Source organism: Papio anubis, chromosome 11 (genome assembly GCF_008728515.1).
Source record: "Papio anubis isolate 15944 chromosome 11, Panubis1.0, whole genome shotgun sequence".
NCBI classification, from domain to species: domain Eukaryota; kingdom Metazoa; phylum Chordata; class Mammalia; order Primates; family Cercopithecidae; genus Papio; species Papio anubis.
The window spans coordinates 3,532,719-3,549,645 of record NC_044986.1 but is presented as its reverse complement, the minus strand read 5'-3'; the positions used below and the strand labels follow the sequence as shown (position 1 = coordinate 3,549,645).

The window sequence follows — 16,927 nt, the reverse complement described above, 5'->3', positions numbered from 1 at the left end:
GCTCCAGAAGGCAAGTAAGATGTGAGCAAATTCCGTGAACACCAGAGAGCTTCCAGGGGCTTCCAGGTAATTTGAAGGAAAAAAGTCCAAGGACAGAAGATGATGCTGAAAAAATAAAATCAACTCTAAAGAAAGTAGATCTTTCAGTTCCCCATCCCAAAAATAGATGATGGACAAGAAAAATGGGAGAAACGTTGGCTGCGTGGAACGCCATTGCAGGGATGCTATTAACGACAGCAGCTGTAGACATATCAAGTTTGAGACTCATTGCTGTCCCCACCTGCTATGCCACACATTATCCCCCCTTGCATTGTCAGTCACTGCCTGTGAGCCGTGTGGACGTGGTCAGTCTTGAGGAGCCCCCACCGCCCTGCATGATGCAGCGGGCTTGGTGGAGAATGCCCCCCAGAGCCGCCTGCAGTGCCACGGCTGCTCTAGGCCCAGCCTCTGCTCAGCAGGTTTCTGACTTCAGTTTCGTATCGTCCCTCTTTTATGTAGTTGGTGAATTTAAAATGGGCACCATATGGTCTTTTTTGTAACCTCAAGAAAGGTTCTCTGGGTTTACAGTAATGACACATCTAGCATTAGATTGAACCATTTTTACTTTTATTTTTAACTAAAAAGGCCTTCCTTTGGAATGTTTGCATATACAATGCTATTTCCAAAATTGAACCCTAATATTGGTACAATTCAGTAGGGCAAAGGTATCCTGACAATGTGGCATTATAGCAATAATAAATTTTTATATTATTGGCAATACTATTTTATATAAAAGTCTTAACATTTACAAAATGCTAGTGTATCTATTATCCAAATATGTCCTTTTGATATCATTAATGAATTAATTAGTGATACATTGTGTGCTTTGTAGATCAAATAACCCCTCTTAAATATCAGTTTATGGAGGAGAAAAAGGAACCATGAAGAACCACCAGGAAAATTAGAGTGCTTGAAAGACATTTGGACAGGCCAGCTGCTGCCATCCAAGGCCAGCCTGTGTTTGTGGGCATGTGAGAGGCCCCCGATGAAACCTGGGATAGGAAGCAGCTCTGACCCCCTAACCTCAAGCAGAGAGACCCAGACGAGGACGTGGGCTGCAGGGGTTCTCTGAGGATGGCTGCCGAATGCCAGGCAGCAAAGTGGGCCTCACAGATCGTGCCTCTTTAGAAACCACCTGTCAAGCCCCATGGGAGCAGAAACCTGCCCTGAGGGGCACCGATCTCCATGACCCACCTGGGTGGGGAGTTGCCTGGGTATGTGGTACTCAGGGGCCTTTAGGTGGCTCCAACTGCAGACTGGACAGACTGGACATATATATATATATATGTCCAGGGTGTGCTTCTCTTCACCTGCCTCAGCTCCTCGGGGGCAGACAAGCCAACTGGATGGAATCCCTGGGGCTGGGACCTGCAGCCCAGCCGGGAAGCAGGTTTGCCCACAGCTGATACCAGCACGCTGGGCTTGTGTGGTCTCCAGCATGTGCAATAACCAAGACAGAGAAAATTCGGTTCGTACTCATGTGGGTGAGACGCAGCACACCGCTGAGACTGATGCCCAAGCAGACAGGCGACGCCAGTTAGTTCAGCTTCAGAACTTCGACCACTGCATCATCTTTGCAGAAACTATAAGCTGTTTTAATTATGTTTAAGGCAGATCAAACTTATTTCAGAAACGAATTAGCTCAAGACTAGGCATAGATTCCCTAGAGAGCTGCTGGCTTCAGCTCCTCCTCTCTAACAGAGCTGCTTTTTGATTATTTTTGCCACGATTCCTACTGTTTCTTTATTAATGCAATACTGAACTTTCCTCCAGAAAAGTGAGAGATCCTTAAGCCTGTTTCGGCTCTACTGTTGATTTGTTTTTATAAATATGCAGCCACCCGAGCGTGCTGGGAGAGCTTGATGCTCTCCACGAGGAGCCCCTGAAAGCTGAGGGGAACACGGGACACTTCCCCAAAGGCACAGGGACCTGGTCCTGCCCCTGGGCCACTCCAGGTGGGGCAGTGGGAGGATGGGCCAGACAGGCCGCTTCTAGAGGTCCAGCCAGAGTCAGGATCTAGGAGTGCACAGGGGCAGCACCCAGGGTCTCCTTGGAAGTCTTGCCCATTTCCACGGGGAACATGTCTCCCAGGCCAAGCTGGGTGTGGAGTTGAATTGAGCTCAAGCAGGGGTCAGGAGACCCCCGACCAAGATCTGCCCCAAGGCTGGAGGGCAGGCAGAAGGGGGCTGTCCTCCCAGGTCCCCAAGGGAAGGCCCAGCAGGGGTAGGGGGAGGTGGCACAGAGGAATGGAAGATGACCCCGAAGCCTGCCCTGGTGGGCATGAGAGAAATGGGGGTGTTCACAGGACATGCAGGTTTTCTATGTAGCATTTCATGAGTTTGAAGGTATATACCCCTGTGTAACCAACACCCCAGTCAAGGTACAGACCTTTTCTCAAACAGGTATTTGCACACCCATGTTCATTGCAGCATCATTCACTACAGCTAAGAGGAGGAGACAACACGAAATGTCCTTGGATAGATGAATAGATAAACAGTGTGGCACATCCACACAATGGGATATTCACCCTTACAGATGAAGGAAATGTACACACACGTGCTGTAACACGGATGAACCTTGAAGACGCTAGGCTCAGTGGTGTCAGCCAGACAGAAAAGAACACAGAATGTGTGGTTGTCCTTACATGAGACACACAGGATTGTCAGATTTATGGAGACACAGAGTAGAACAGTGGTTGCCAGGGGCTGCTGGGGAAGGAAGCAGGAAGCTAGGGTGTAATGAGGACTGCATTTCAGATCAGGAAGATAAAAAAGTGCTGGAGACAGGTGGTGCCATGTTTGAACTGCAGGTAACTGGAACCCCACTGTATGCTGTCCTGAGTCAGGTTCCCTCGTCCAACAGAATGCTTTGAGATTCAGCCTTGTCTGTTTCAAAAGTCCATTCTCTTTTGATGGCTGATTAATATTCCATTTTGAGAGCATGCCACAGTGTCTTCATTCATTCTTTTGTTGATGGACGTGGAGTAGTTTCCGGTTCTTGGCTTTTATAAATCAAGTTGCTGTAGACATTCTTTCTCAGGCCTCTTTGTGGACAGGCATTTTGTCTCCCAGGTGCATACATGGGAGCCAGCAGCTCTCTAGGGCAGCTGTACATCCACCTTTAGAGACACTATTGGGTTTCCAAAGCAGCTGCACCATTTTACACACCCACCAGCCAGGTATGTTGCCCATCATCCTTAATGGCATTCAGGGTTGCCATTCCTTTTTATTTCAGCCCTGATGGGTGTGAAGGGCAGTCTCGCGGTGGTTTTATTGTGCGTTTCCTGGATGACTGATGGCGTGGAGCACTTCCTGGTTTTCGCACATCTTGGTGACATGGTTGTTTGCTCCCTTGCTCATTTTTCCTTCCTTCCTTCCTTCCTCCCTCCCTCCCTCCCTCTCTTTCTCTTTCTTTCTTTCTTTCTTTCTTTTTTTCATAGAGACAGGGTTTTCATGTTGTCCAGGCTGGTCTGGAACTCCTGAGCTCAAGCAGTCCACCCACCTCAGCCTCCCAAAGTGCCGGGATTACAAGTGTGTGCCACTGTGCCCGGCCCCCACCTTGCTCATTTTTATACTGTGACCTCCTTATTGAGTTGTAGGAGTTCTGTATATTCAAGAAAGAAGTCCTCTGTCGTTCTACGTGTTAGGAATATTTTCTCCTAATCCATGGCTTTTCATTTTCTTAGTAGAGATATTTTTAAGCAGCAAGGGATTGATTATAGGGTATTAAGTAGCTTCAGGATGTTTGGAAGGAAGTTTAAAAGGCTGAGCTCTCAGGAACAGCTTCCAGATGTGGACAGCAGAGCTGGCCTGGAGGTAGGGTGGTTACCACACAGCTGCCTCCAGAATCACCCTGCTTCTGTCATAGTCAAGAAGCCTCCCCTGTCTTCTGTGTTTTTAAACTTTTTATTCTGACATTATCTTAGATGTAAAAAAGGAATTGCAAAGATAGTACAGCGGGTTCCCATACGCCTTGACCCAGCTTGACCCCCATAACATCAGCCTCTTATGTAACCATAGTAGAATCGTGAAAACTAAGAACTTACAACAATTCAGCACTGGTAACTGAACTATAGACTTTATTAGGAGTGCACCAGTTTCTCCACAAACGTTGGTTTTCTGTTCCAGGATCCATTCCAAGATACCATATGGCATTTAGCCGTCATAGTCTCCTCCAATCCATGATCATTTCCCAGATTTTCCTGTTCTTTCACAATTGACTCAATTAATTTTTAATTATGCCCATGAAGCTCACAAACTTAAAAAAATTACTAACTAGTCCTAATAGTTTTAGATTACTTAGGATTTTTATCATATCTGATCATGTCATTTGTGAAAAAATAATAGTTTTACTTTTTCCTCTCCCATCTTTGTGTCTTTCTTTTTTTTTTTTTTCTTGCCTTATTTCGCTGGTTACCATCTCCAGTCAATGTTGAGTAGAAGTGGAAAGAATGGACATTCTTGCCATGTTCCCCATCTTATGGGAAAATCATCCAGGCTCTTGCCATTAAGCATGATGTTAGCTGTAGGTTTTTCATAGATGCCCTTTAGTTCATTGAGGAAGTTCTCTACCAGTCTTCATTTGCTGAGAGTTTTCAAAATGAATGAGTTTTCAAAACGAGTGAGTTGAATTTCACCATGAATAGTTGAATGCTTTTCCTTTGTCTCTTGAGATGATTGTATAATTTTTCTTGGTACTCTGCTAATGTGACTTACAATTGATTTTCAAATGTTAAAACAATCTTGAGTTCCTGGAGTAAATACATTTGATCATGATTGTATTATATTTCTTACACATTACGGATTTGATTTGTGAAGGATTTTTGTTTCTGTTCACGAATGATATTGGCCTATAATTTTTTTTGCTCTTTCGTTATTCTCCAGGTTTGATGTTGGGTTTATGCTGGACTCATAAAATATGTTGGGAATTGTCACCTCTTCCTCTCTTTTCTGAAAGGATCTGTGTAAAATTGGTCTTACTTATTTCTCAAATATTTGGCAGAATTTACCAGGGAAGCCTTTGGAGCCTGGAGTTTTCTTTTGGGGAGATCTTTAATCACAGATGCAATTTAAACAACAGATATGGAGCTGTTTACATTTTCTATTTATACTGTGTCTATTATAAAGTTTTATATTTCCAGGAATTTATCCATTTCCTCTATGTTACTGAATCTGTGGCATAATGAGATTCACAATATCTGTTTACTCACCCCTAATATCATGATATAAATGTCTCCTTTTTTAAAAAAAAAAAAAATTCTGATATTAGTATTTCATGTTTCCTTTCTTTTTATTTGTTTGTTTGGGTCTGGATCAGTCATGCTAGATGTTATACTTTTCTTTCTTTTTTTTTTTTCTTTTTTCTTTTTTTGAGATGGTGTTTTGGTCTGTCACCCAGGCTGCAGCTCCCACCTACCAGGTTCAAGTTATTCTCCTGCCACCGTCTCCCAAGTAGCTGGGATTACAGGCACGCGCCACCACACCCAGCTAATTCTTGTATTTTTAGTAGAGACAGGGTTTCACTATATTGGCCAGGCTGGTCTTGAACTCCTGACCTCAGGTGATCCGCCTGCCTCAGCCTCCCAAAGTGCTGGGTAGATATTATGGTTTTCTATTACTACGTAACCAACTACCCCAAAATGTAATCACTTCAGACAACAATAATTTGTTATTTCTCACATTTCCGTAGATGAACTGAGCATCTCCTCTACTGGTTCCATCTGGGTTCACCCACAAGGGTGGGCCCCATTCTGCAGGAGGGTCCATAGGTAGGGCTGGACCATCCAGGTTGGTCCTACTCACAGGTTTAGCCCTTTTCACTGCCTCTTGTAGCCTGTCATCCTCCTGTGGGTTAGATGTTCTTTCTTACCTGGCGGTCTCAAGAAATAATCCAAAAGGGCAAAGGCAGGAGTCCCAAGGCCAGCTGAGGCCCAGGCTCTGAACATACACAGCATCACTTCTGCCACATTCTGTTACTTACCAAGGCAAAGTCACAAGGCCAGCCCTCATGTAATAGAGTTGAGAAATGTATGGGAGATGTGGCAGAGTTTCATTGCAAAGGGTCATGCCTTTTTCAAAGGAAGAATCTGGGGCCATGAAACAATTTATCACGTTCCACAATCTGACCACAAATTATTTATTTTCTTCCCACAGACACCGTATTCTTTATCCCGTTCCAGTATGGCTAAAAGTCTTATCCCAATTAGGGGATTTGACTCAAAGTCCATAGTGCCATGATCAACATCAGGTCCATCTGGACATGTACACATGGCTCTTCTGGTGTGATTCTTCTTGATCCAGAAATCTGTGAACTAAAAAGCCATGTTACCCCACAACAGGGCCAGGATGACAACAGTCACCCCCATCTGAAAGGGGAGGAACATGAGGCACAGTGGAGGTCACTGGTTCTTACCAATCCTAAGCTTCAGAAGGGCCCAGGTAGTCAGATCCCCCTACTCTAGAGAAAGAAGATATTCCTTGATTAAGGCACAGTTCTGCTCTAAGGAGCAGTTTCCTTGTCCTTTTTTCTGTCCATTGTTCTCTTGTTCTATTCTCCAAGGATCTTTTCTTTTCCATCAGAAATGGTCCATGTTTGAAGATGAGCATCTTTTCCTGTTTCCAGCCCATAGGAAGCTGGAGGCCCAGAAGTGTCTTTCAATTTTGAATGATATCAGCCCCTTTTAGCGAAAGCTGGTGGTACTCTTATTAATACGTTTCTCACAAAAATTTTTTGAGTCTCCTATGAATCTTATTGGAGCTTGAGGCTTCTCTATGCATCCACCCCCCCCCAAGAATAAAAGAAGAAACAACCATAATTCTTTTCAATACAGACCCCTCTTCACTTTGGATATGTCAGGCTTCTATGAGACAGTACTCCATGGGTTCTTAGGAAGCCCCTCTCCCCTTGTTGAGAGGGTCCCTTCAGTCTTTCTGAGGCCTCAACAAAAGATCCAATGAGCAGACCCTCAAATCAGTCCTTTCTCTGAGGCCATTTCTTCCATTAGGGATATTGTGCTAACTGTTGAAACAGAAAATGAGAAATACTTTTATTTTTCCAGTCCTACGCTTTTCTGTTGCCTCTAAATTCCGCTTGCTAAGTAAATGGATTTTTTGGTTCGTTTTGGTTTGGATTTCCTGTATCTTTTCCTAATTGGCACTTTAAACACTCTACGTAGAAATGTTTTCATCCATATTTACAAATTATTTGGGTATATTTTCTATTTTCCAGGTTACCACTGGCAGTGGCCCCGCTGGTGGCTCTGTTCCTGCTTCATTCGGGTTGCTCTTCTCCAGCCTCCCACCGTCCCCTCGTCACGGCTCTCCCAGCGCCTCATCAGCACCTTTCCAGCCTCTACCTGATGCCCACTTCGAAAACCAGGCCAAAGTTCAGGTTCGTCTTAGAGCAGCACCCGATTTCCATTTCAGTGATATGTCACTACATAACAGACCATCACGGTGCTTCAACGGTGATGCCTTGCTATTTCATCCAGGTCTGTGGTTGGCTGGGCAGTTCCTTACTCACGTGGTGCCTTCAGCTGGAGAGTTTGCTGCGTGGGAGGGTCTGGGATGGCCTGGCTCACCTGACCAGGTGCTGCTTGCTGTCGATGGGGACCCCCCAGTTCCCTCCTGTATGGTTGGTTTCCATCCCCCAGGAGTCTTCCTCATGTTCTGGCCTTAGGGCTGTGCATCAAGAGGGTGGAGACAGAGGTGTGTTGGCTGGAGCTGGACCCCCGAGCTCACTCAGCATCACTTCTGCCAGTACCTACCATTGGTCAAAGCAAGCCAAAGGGCAGACATCTCCAAGGGAAGGGGATGCAGTCCCCATGACAGTTACAGCAAAGTCACCTGCACAGGGAGTGTGAGAAGACTTTTCGAGATAAACGAGAAGCCATCTACCACACCAGGTGTTGATTAATTTTATGGCTCTTTCTAGGTCCTGGTTGAACCTGGGTGTCCCTATTCTTTGTAGCCACAGCTTCACCTTCTCTGGTTCCATGACACAGAGTGTTCCAACAAGGGACATCACTTCTAAAAGATGCTCTCTCACCTGTACAAGGCTTGGAGTGGTGTAAAATTCTAATATATAATTCTCCAAGGGAACTGCCAAAGCCTTTTCCCTGGGATTTTGTGCCATGGTGCCACCGCAGGGTGGGGTCATTTTGAGGAGCAAGGCATGTGCTTGTCTTGCACAGAGCAGCTGCCCGGGACCAGGGTTCCTGGGGGTCAGCAGACATCTCACAAGGGTGTCCCACCGCCACTGCCTCCACTGTCCTGCTCCCACCGCTGACCTCCCTCTCTCCCATTTCCAAGCACCTGCCTCCCTTTCTCCTCCCTGCTTTCTCCCTTCACTCTTCTTAAGGGAACTCTTGAGAACCTAATCATAGCAGTCTTTCAAAGGATCTGTCCTAGAGTGGGCTGCAGAGCCTGAGGAGGGAGGCCATTTGGAGTGTCCCAGGCCCCCGAGGCCTCAAGGCCATCTGCCTGGCTGCAATGCAGCCCACAGATGACCTGGGCTCATGGAACCAGTGGGGGAGGCCGCCGTCTCCAGGCTCTGTGTCTGTCTCCAGGGTGGCCCACACCCCAGCCTGGCGCTCCTGCAGTACCCACTGGCTCAGTGTGTTCCCGGGGGCTTCTGGTCTTGCTCTCCTCAGGAGGTGGGCACCTTGCCAGCACAGGGCCCCGGGTGTTTCCAAAGGTGGGAGAGAGGCGAAGAGGCAGCATTTGCCTGGGCTTCCCTGGAGCCTGCCTGGCCCATGCAGCACCCAGGGCTCAGCAGGGGACCCCACTCCAAAGCGGAATGAGACACACAGGGGTTTTCTGATGGTTCTTTCATCCCCTCAGCTCCTCTTTATTCAAATCGCCTTTAACCTCACTCGGAATGTCCGTCTTCGCCAGGTTGACCCAGTGCCCAGCACCCTTGCACCCACTCAGAGATTCTGGCGGCACTGCTGAGGCAGGAGTTGGTCCTCCCAGCTGTGGGTGAGCTCTGTTGTGAGCTTTAGTGGTTGCTGGGCCCCACAGACCCTACTCGCCCAGAGCAGGGGCTGCCTACATCACGAGTGTGTGAGCCACAGTCATGGCCAGAAAGAGCCCCCTCCAGAGAGACATATGCAGCCTCTGTCCACCAGGCCCACTGTGGGGCACCTGCAAACACGCAGCCACAGGCCTCCCCCTACAGCCCACTGGTTAGGGACATGGCGTGGCTGTGGCTGGAGGGCTGGGGCTGGGGCTGGTCCCTGTGTCCATGGGAGGCAGAGGCAGGTTCCTGCAGCCCAGCCCCACAGTGTCCAAGCTGCAACAAAAGCTTGGCTATTTCTTCAAAAATGTCGATATCAGACAGGACAAAATGTTGTGAGGATGTTCCAGATAAAAGAAGACTAAAGAGGCACGGCAATTAACTGCAATGGACTGAATCCTGGACTAGAAGAAAAAAAAAATGTTAGAAAGGAGATTACTAGGCTAATTGACAAAATAGGACCGTGAGTGATAAGAGTGCTGTCCGCGTTACACGTCTGGAGCTGGTGACCGCACTGAGGCTGCGTCCCTAATGCTTTTCTCTCAGAAAGTGTATGGGGATGAAAAGCCACAGTGTGTTCATCTCCCCCCACAGTGGCTCAGAAAATACACAGATGTAGGTGGAGAAGTCCATGACGACACCATTAACGGTATCAGTAACAAATCTGGGTGCAGGGTCGATGCGTGTTCACAATACTATTGTTTTTCTTGCAGTGTTCCTATAAGCTTGAAATTCTTCCCAAATAAGACTCAATGGTTTTAGTTTTACTAAATGGTTATGTTTTCTGGAGCCCAGACATCCTGCATTGATCCCTGGCAAGCTACCCCATGGGTCCCCGAGGCCTGTGGAGTTTCAGGTGGCCATGCCACAGGGCAGCCCCTCCACAGGGGACTCAGAGCCTTGGCCTGGGCGGGCGGCTGCAGAGCTGCCCCAGGACTCAAGACAGGAGAGGGGAAGCAGCCCACAGTGTGTGCACTGAGTGAGGAGCACAGCGTGCAGGGATGTCCGCGGATCTGCGGACTGCTCGAGCTCCTTCCCTGGAAGCCGTGTGTAGACACTGACCTCCTCTTTTGTGTTTTCCTGGCAAGGCGGAGGCAGCTATTGAACAGAGTGGGGCACAGCGCTTCCTTAAGTGTTTGGAACCGGGGCAGCTGAAGACCTGTTGTAACGTTTGGATTGATACTCCTCGTTGGGCCTGTCTTCAATTTGGTTTCAGGCACTTTCCAATAAGTGCATGAAGTGCTCTGGGGCTGAGGAGAGGCACTAAAGAAATCAATACGTGTTCATCATCATCGCGGAGTTACGAGGGCCGGCCGTCCCTCGGGTCGGCCCACAGAGGTGCATGCTCGCCCAGGCTGCCCCGCTGGTTTTGTGTTTCCCCGTGGATGGCCGACCAGTCTCAATAATGATCAATATCACTTTATCAATGCATCACTATTAACCAGGGTGCTTTAGCGGTCTCGCTTTCCTGTCTTGGAAGAGTGCCTTCCAGACATTGAGATTTACAGTCCAGGGTTGCATATTCATTTCCTCCCCTCTCTAATGAGGTTCCCAAGCAGGAGGCCCCAGCAACCAGCCCTGCCTTCTAGGAGTTTGCAGTCCGGTGGGGTAAGGGGATGGGGGGTGGGGAGAAGCAGGGGGAGGGGAGGGATCATGAGCATGCCCTGCAATTGCAGAGCTGGTTTTGGGTATGAGATGTTTGTGCCGGTCTTACTCTGGGTATTTTCTGACTTGTTTTGAGGAAGGAGGGTGGTCCCCCTGACCCCAGGAGCTTGAAGCATCCATGAATTCATGCGTGAAAACCAGAGTAATCGTTATACGTGGACAGCACTTGACGGTTTCCGAAGCTCGTGCCTGTGCGGACGTTGTTCATTTTATGGAAACTCACAGTAATCCCAAGAGATGGGCAGAGCAGATGGCAGCCTCCCCGCTGTAGAGGAACAGGGGCCTCTGGGCCCCACGGAGCAGCAGGGACTGAGCCAGGCGGGGCTCACTCCTCCTGGCTGGGTCGCCTCCTGCGTCACCCTGGCTCTATTTTCTGGAGTCAGGGGTTGGATGGGGCCACAGCCAGGGAGATGTGCAGCCTGCCAGCAGCTTCAGTTCGTGGGCAGCACGGCCGGGAAAGCAGACGGGCTTCCGTTTCCTTCTGCCCTTTGCCCCAGCGTGGGAGGGCATTCAGGGTGGGAGGGTGAGACAGGAGATTTCTGTCCTTGCTCTCTTTCCTTCAAGTCTTCAGAAAGCTCCCCCCATGTTTTCAATAGGGTTTGGTTATGTTTGGTGCACAGACCCCGCCGGCGCTCTTTCCCCAGAGCCCTTCGTGTCCAGCAGTGGGGCGCACCCAGACCTTATCGATCATCGACCCCCTTCGTCCTCCAGCCCCGGGGACCCCACCATCCCACTTCATATTGCGAAGAGCCCTCTAAGGAAAATAGGCAAGGCTCACTGCCTGCATCTTTCGGGAGGGGATACCCAGCCCCCGAGCGAGCGTGTGGCTTGCCCAAAATTGCCAGGTGGCTCCCGGCTCACCACTTCCCCGAGCCAGGCCCTGAGAGGTTGCTTCCCAGGGCTCCCTCATGGGACTGTCTGTTTCTGGGCTGAGAAGGCTCGCTCACCTGGGTAGCGGTGCTGCCCTTTGAAGGTGTGTGGAACAGTGCGCGTGGAGGAGCTGCCGTGCTCCAGCAGCTGGCCTGGGCTTCTCCTCCATCTCTCCTGGGGTGGCTAAACCCCTTTCTACTGCCTCTGTCTGTCAACTAAACCCTCAACCCCCACCGGAGCCTCCTCTCACTCTGCTCTGCCACTACCCTGGTCCATGCCAGGGTCTCCCTTCTGGACCCTGCCCCCTCCCGGCACTGGCCATCTGCAGTACCACCCCCTGAGGCCGATGCCCCCACGGGTCTCCAGGAGCACACAGGGTGCATGCTTTCTGTTTAAAATCCACCACTGGCTTCCAACCAAGCCCCATCCTCAGTGGGGGGAACAGGCACCCTAGACATCCCAGTCCCTTCTCCCCATCCCCACCCACATGGCCCCTGTCCCCTAGGGCCTGGAAAGTGTCGCACCAAAGTTCTTCTGAGGGTTGGGAAAGTGGAGAGCTTCCTCCTGGAGGCACCTCAAAATGGACAGTGTTAGGAAGGTCACCGGCAGGGAGCAGGAGCCTGTGATTCCAGTAAACACCTCACCAGAAGGCGCTTTATGGAGACAAAGGAAACTTCTCCTGGCCATGATGTGGGATTTTTCACAAATAAGCCCTGCCCCATAAATAATTGTCCAGATCCTGGTGACAGCAGATGCACCCCACAGCCGCTGCGAGCTGCTCACTTGACCTGTGACCTCTGACTTCGTGTGAGTGAGCACGGGCCCCGGTCTGCGGCTTCGGGAGGACCTGGTTATGGGATGCTATTGACGAGGCATTTATAAATATTTAATTTTCACATTAAAAATCTGGGACAGAAGAACCATTAGTTGCCGGCAATAAAAAGGCTCTCTCTGCTGATTGTTGGGGTAAAAGAAGATCAGGGTAGATTTTGATCAGGCTAAATGACAGTACTGTATGTTGAAAAAAATGTAAATAAGTGCTGTTTCCAAGGCAGTCATAGCTCAAACCTGTGGTCAAGGATCTACAACTGGCCTGTCGATTCCACAGAATCTGTGCAAAGTACAGACCATTCATACAAAACAGAATGGATGGTTTATTTACGCCCAGTGCCATTAAGAATGGAGGAGAAAAGTTCAGCCCAGGATAAGAAGCTTAAATCTTGATTTTTTTCCCTTCCCCCTCTCAAAAGAATGGATTCCTTGCATTGTAAATTATCTAACCCTTGTCCTTGGGTTGGCAGCTACTTCAGGCTGGTACGGACATTGCATAATCTTAAATATTGATTCTTGTTAGACCGAAAAAAAAAAAAAAAGTCTGAGAGCACCGAGCTCCCCTGTCTGCATGTCCAGGAAATCGCCTTGCCCATAGCTCACTTCTGATGGCCTCTGGCCTCCTGACAGCGAGATCCATTCTGATTAGAAAAGTTCTAGGAGAAAAAGCAATGGTGAGGATCTCCTCTCCATCACAGCAAACACAGGATCGACTTCTGCCTAAGTGTGAGCCCTCGAGTGCCCCTAGAGCTTTCTGGGCAGAGTAAACCCAAAATGATGCAAAGCCCATCATCCCCTCACTCCCTGCAAGGGAGATCCTCCACTTTGGGCGGTGCTCCCTGCCCCATCGAGGTTGCTCCACACTGGGTGATGGGTGCACACCCCTGCCAAGGCTGGAGGGTTCCCCACTGGTGCTCCTTCCCCTTTGTCCCCAAGACAGTATGGGGCAGAGCTGGAAGTGCTGCTGTTGTCTGTCCCAAGAAGTGATGCCTTCATAGGAAGAAACTGGTTTTCCTAAAGCCAAACTCTGTGGTGTGATGTTTACGGCTCTATACCGAGTCCCCCAGGCACCGAGATAATTAAGGCTTAGGTTTTAGGAGAATGAAGAGAATGGTCTGGGTAAATCCATTAGGGTTAAAAAGGAGCCACTTCTCCCTCCCGATGCACAGACCACTTAGCGCTGGTGGAGGAAGACGGCCAACATCACAAAGAGAACCTGTGGCCATTTCCCGGGCTCCCTGTTTGAGAAGGGTGACACCACTTCACTGACTAAATGCGGAAGGAAACCTGAACCATAAAGTGTGTCTTCAGTTTGGCAACTTGTGGTACAATTCCATGAAATGCAATTAATTTTTCTAGTCCTCTGTGGCTACAAGTTTCATTATCTATTATCTAACCAGTCAACTTTGGTTACCTGCCAGTAGCATCCATGGGAAGGAGACCTGTTGACTGATTTCTTCAGTTTCATGTTGAAAAGCCCTTCCCCCGAAAACTGTTTCTAGTTACTCCAGCTGTCAATTGAATTATGGTGAAAAACCAAGATTGTTTGCAAAACAGAGCTATGTGTTAAAATGGTGCAAGGTGCTTCTCATTTAACGCAGATTCGTTTTCCCACTGGTTTCATCTTGCTGTGTGTTCTGCAGGTCTCGGAAGAAACCATCACACCGAGGTCATTTCTGAGCACAGTGTGGAAGCTCCTATGTTTGCAGGCAAGTGATTGAAGTTTGTTTGGCTAAAAGAAAGCAACAAACCAGGGTCTCGGACTGTGTGAAGTTGTAATAGCAAAAGCCTTCTCCCAGTGACCATTCGCTGCTGCCCACACTCTGCAGGCCTCCTGCTCAAACCAAAGATGCCTCATTGAATCCCCAACTGTTATTTGAAGCCACTGGGTTGCCAGGGTAGCAAGGGGCCAGTTCCAAAGGGAGCTTCAGAGCCTGGTACAAAACCTAATGGTCTAGCCCAGTGCCCTTCCAGACCCAATGGGCTATTTCTGAAGTTTACCTCAATCTACAGAGAAGGCAAATTACTTTTGGACAGCGTAGCATATCCACATTGTGCAAATCAATGGTTTGTTTTCAGCTGAGCCTTCTCTGTTCTTTAAAGCAGACCCCAAAAACCTCTGCTATGGTCTGAATGTACATGTCCCCCACACCAGCCCCAAGTTCATATGTTGAAACCCTAACCCCTAAAGTGATGTTGTTAAGAGGTGGGCCCTTTTAGGAGGTGGTTAGGTCGTGAGGGTGGAGCCCTCATGAAGGAGATGGGTGCCCTTATTATGAAAGGCCTCAGAGAGCTGCCTTGGCCCTGCCACCCTGGGAGGGCACAGCAGGAAGGTGCCATCTGCGAACTAGGCAGAGGGCAGACAGCAGATCTGCTGGTGCCTTGATCTTGAACTTCCCGACCTTAGGAACTGTGAGAAATACAATTCTGTTGTTTCCAAGCTACTCAGTCCATGGGATTTTGTGATAGGAGCCCTAACAGCCTAAGACAGCCTCTTCTGGCAAAGGCTGGGGAAGTAGCAGCCACAGGTCTGGATGTCAGAGTGATAGTTCGTATTTATCGTCAAAGCGTCTTCTTCCCACCATGGCCCTCCCGACAGCCTAGCTCCCGTCCCCACCCTGATGAGTCTAAATGCATGAACTTCTGCCAGACAAAGAGTTCTGATTAGGGGCTGGCCTTTTGCTGCTACTTTCTTATTTCTCAGCCTTAAACAACGAAATCAGCATTCCTCCTAGGGTTCATGCCTCCCCTTTTATCTCTGTGATCTGCCTCCTCCTCAACCTGCCAGCCCTGGAGCCACAGCAGGGGTGCCTCAGTCTCTCATTAACCAGGTTTCCCTCCCATCTCCGCTATTCCTAAAGGTACCATTCAGTGGCCTCTAATGCTCGGACTATCCCTGAGCTTTTATAAAGAAGAAAAATCTTATCAGCAGCTTTCCAGTGTTTTTGAGAACTATTTGTGTTTTTTGAGATATATTTTCTATTTTTATTCCTTATCTCTGTCTCCTCATCTTTGAGCTCCTCCAGCGACCCTGGCGGGAGGCCGGCCATTGCTAATGATTTACAGTACCTGGGCTTCATCAGTTGCTCCATAACTTCCTCGTTAGAAACTTATTTTTGTCAAGGAGACGCTTTAGCTGCCCATAAAAACTGCCTTTGGAATCGAAATTCCTCTGAAACTCACACAAACGCTTCATTAAATTTCTTTGCTTCTATGTCTCTTAGTTTCCCCACATGGATCAGACCTCTGTAGGAGATCGTCTAAAGCCAGCCAGGGGGCCCAGAGAGGTAGCTCAGGGCCCTCCAGCACCTCCCACGAGCACGGCACTTTACAGTTTACAAGGCTCTCCTTGCTCTTGGCAGCAGCCCTCCAGGGGCAGGCGGTGATGTCCTCATCTTAGATGAGAAGTCTCCGAGTCGGCATTTCCTAAGGTCTCTCTGCTCTTCTGAGGGCGACTGGACTCTGACCCGGTCCTGAGTCCTCTGCGGTCCATGAGGCAGCTGTCCTGGCTCTTCAGAGGGGATGGACCTGGAGCCAGTCACTTGGAGGAGCCAGGCAGGAGGGGCTGCAGGGACTGAACAGCCTGGTTGCCCGAGAGACCCAGGGCAGAGGGCGGTTCTGGCAGGTCTTTCTCTTTTCCGAGGCCCTGGGCAGCCCTCTAAAGCGTGGCTCGCTGCACCCCCAGACATCTTCCTGCCACATGGAGGGGTCCCTGGAGGCAGGGCTGACCAACGCATCTTTGAAGCTTCCCCCCTCACCCACATTGATGGGAGAGGCCTGAGCGTTGCTGCCGGCTCACCCTGTGTTGAATGATGGTTATGTCCACCCTGCATCTCCCAGGAAGCCAGCACCCCCTCCCCTCTTTGGTGGGCAGCCTCTCTGTTATGCTCAGAGCCCTGCTCCTGCCCACTCCCTGACGAGTGGTCAGGATGAGCCTTTCCCACAGGCATTACCACCCTGTGGGGTCCTGTGCCTGCCACTGCCACTGCCTCCCCAAGGCCACCACAGCCAGCATCCCCACCCGCCTGCTGGGCCAGCCGGGACAGGACCCAGCCATGCAGGAGACGGCCTCTTCCCTGGCAGCTTGTGAGCCCCCTGGGGCTGGAGTCCTCCTGTGTCCCCGAGAGGCCTCTGTGCACCAGGCACAGCCTAGAAAGGTCCAGCCTTGTGGGGGTTCTACTGCACCCCTGCCTGGAGCCCAGGCATCCCTGGGTGGTGGACTTGCACGCCCTGAGCACTCTGGTCACTGCTGCCCACACCCACTGCATGGCCAGGAGAGGCTGGAGAGACTGGGTCAGTGTGGCCACCAGGGCCACTGGATTCCTTGAGGCACCTCCCTCAGGCTGTCCCCGCCCCACTGGACAGGACCAGGCTGGTACCTGGCCAGGAAGGACTCATTGTGACGGCCTTGCCCCGGCATCTGCCATCTCCACACTCTGTAGCCTGAGTCCCACCCTGCCTACACCCTGTCAGCCTTGGCCCCACGCAGAAGCAGCTGCTTTGATGT

At 49.7% G+C, this 16,927-nt stretch overlaps 1 long non-coding RNA gene across 1 annotated transcript in view; it reads left to right on the top strand.

Moving 5' to 3' along the window:
- The window catches only part of LOC103887829, a 30,074-nt gene extending 15,944 nt beyond the window's left edge, over positions 1-14,130 (top strand). The window contains exons 3-4 of the long non-coding RNA XR_652075.4: positions 7,267-7,428; positions 14,064-14,130. This is a non-coding gene — a long non-coding RNA (uncharacterized LOC103887829). The remainder of the gene's footprint in view (positions 1-7,266; positions 7,429-14,063) is intronic.
- The last annotated feature ends 2,797 nt before the right edge of the window (positions 14,131-16,927 follow it).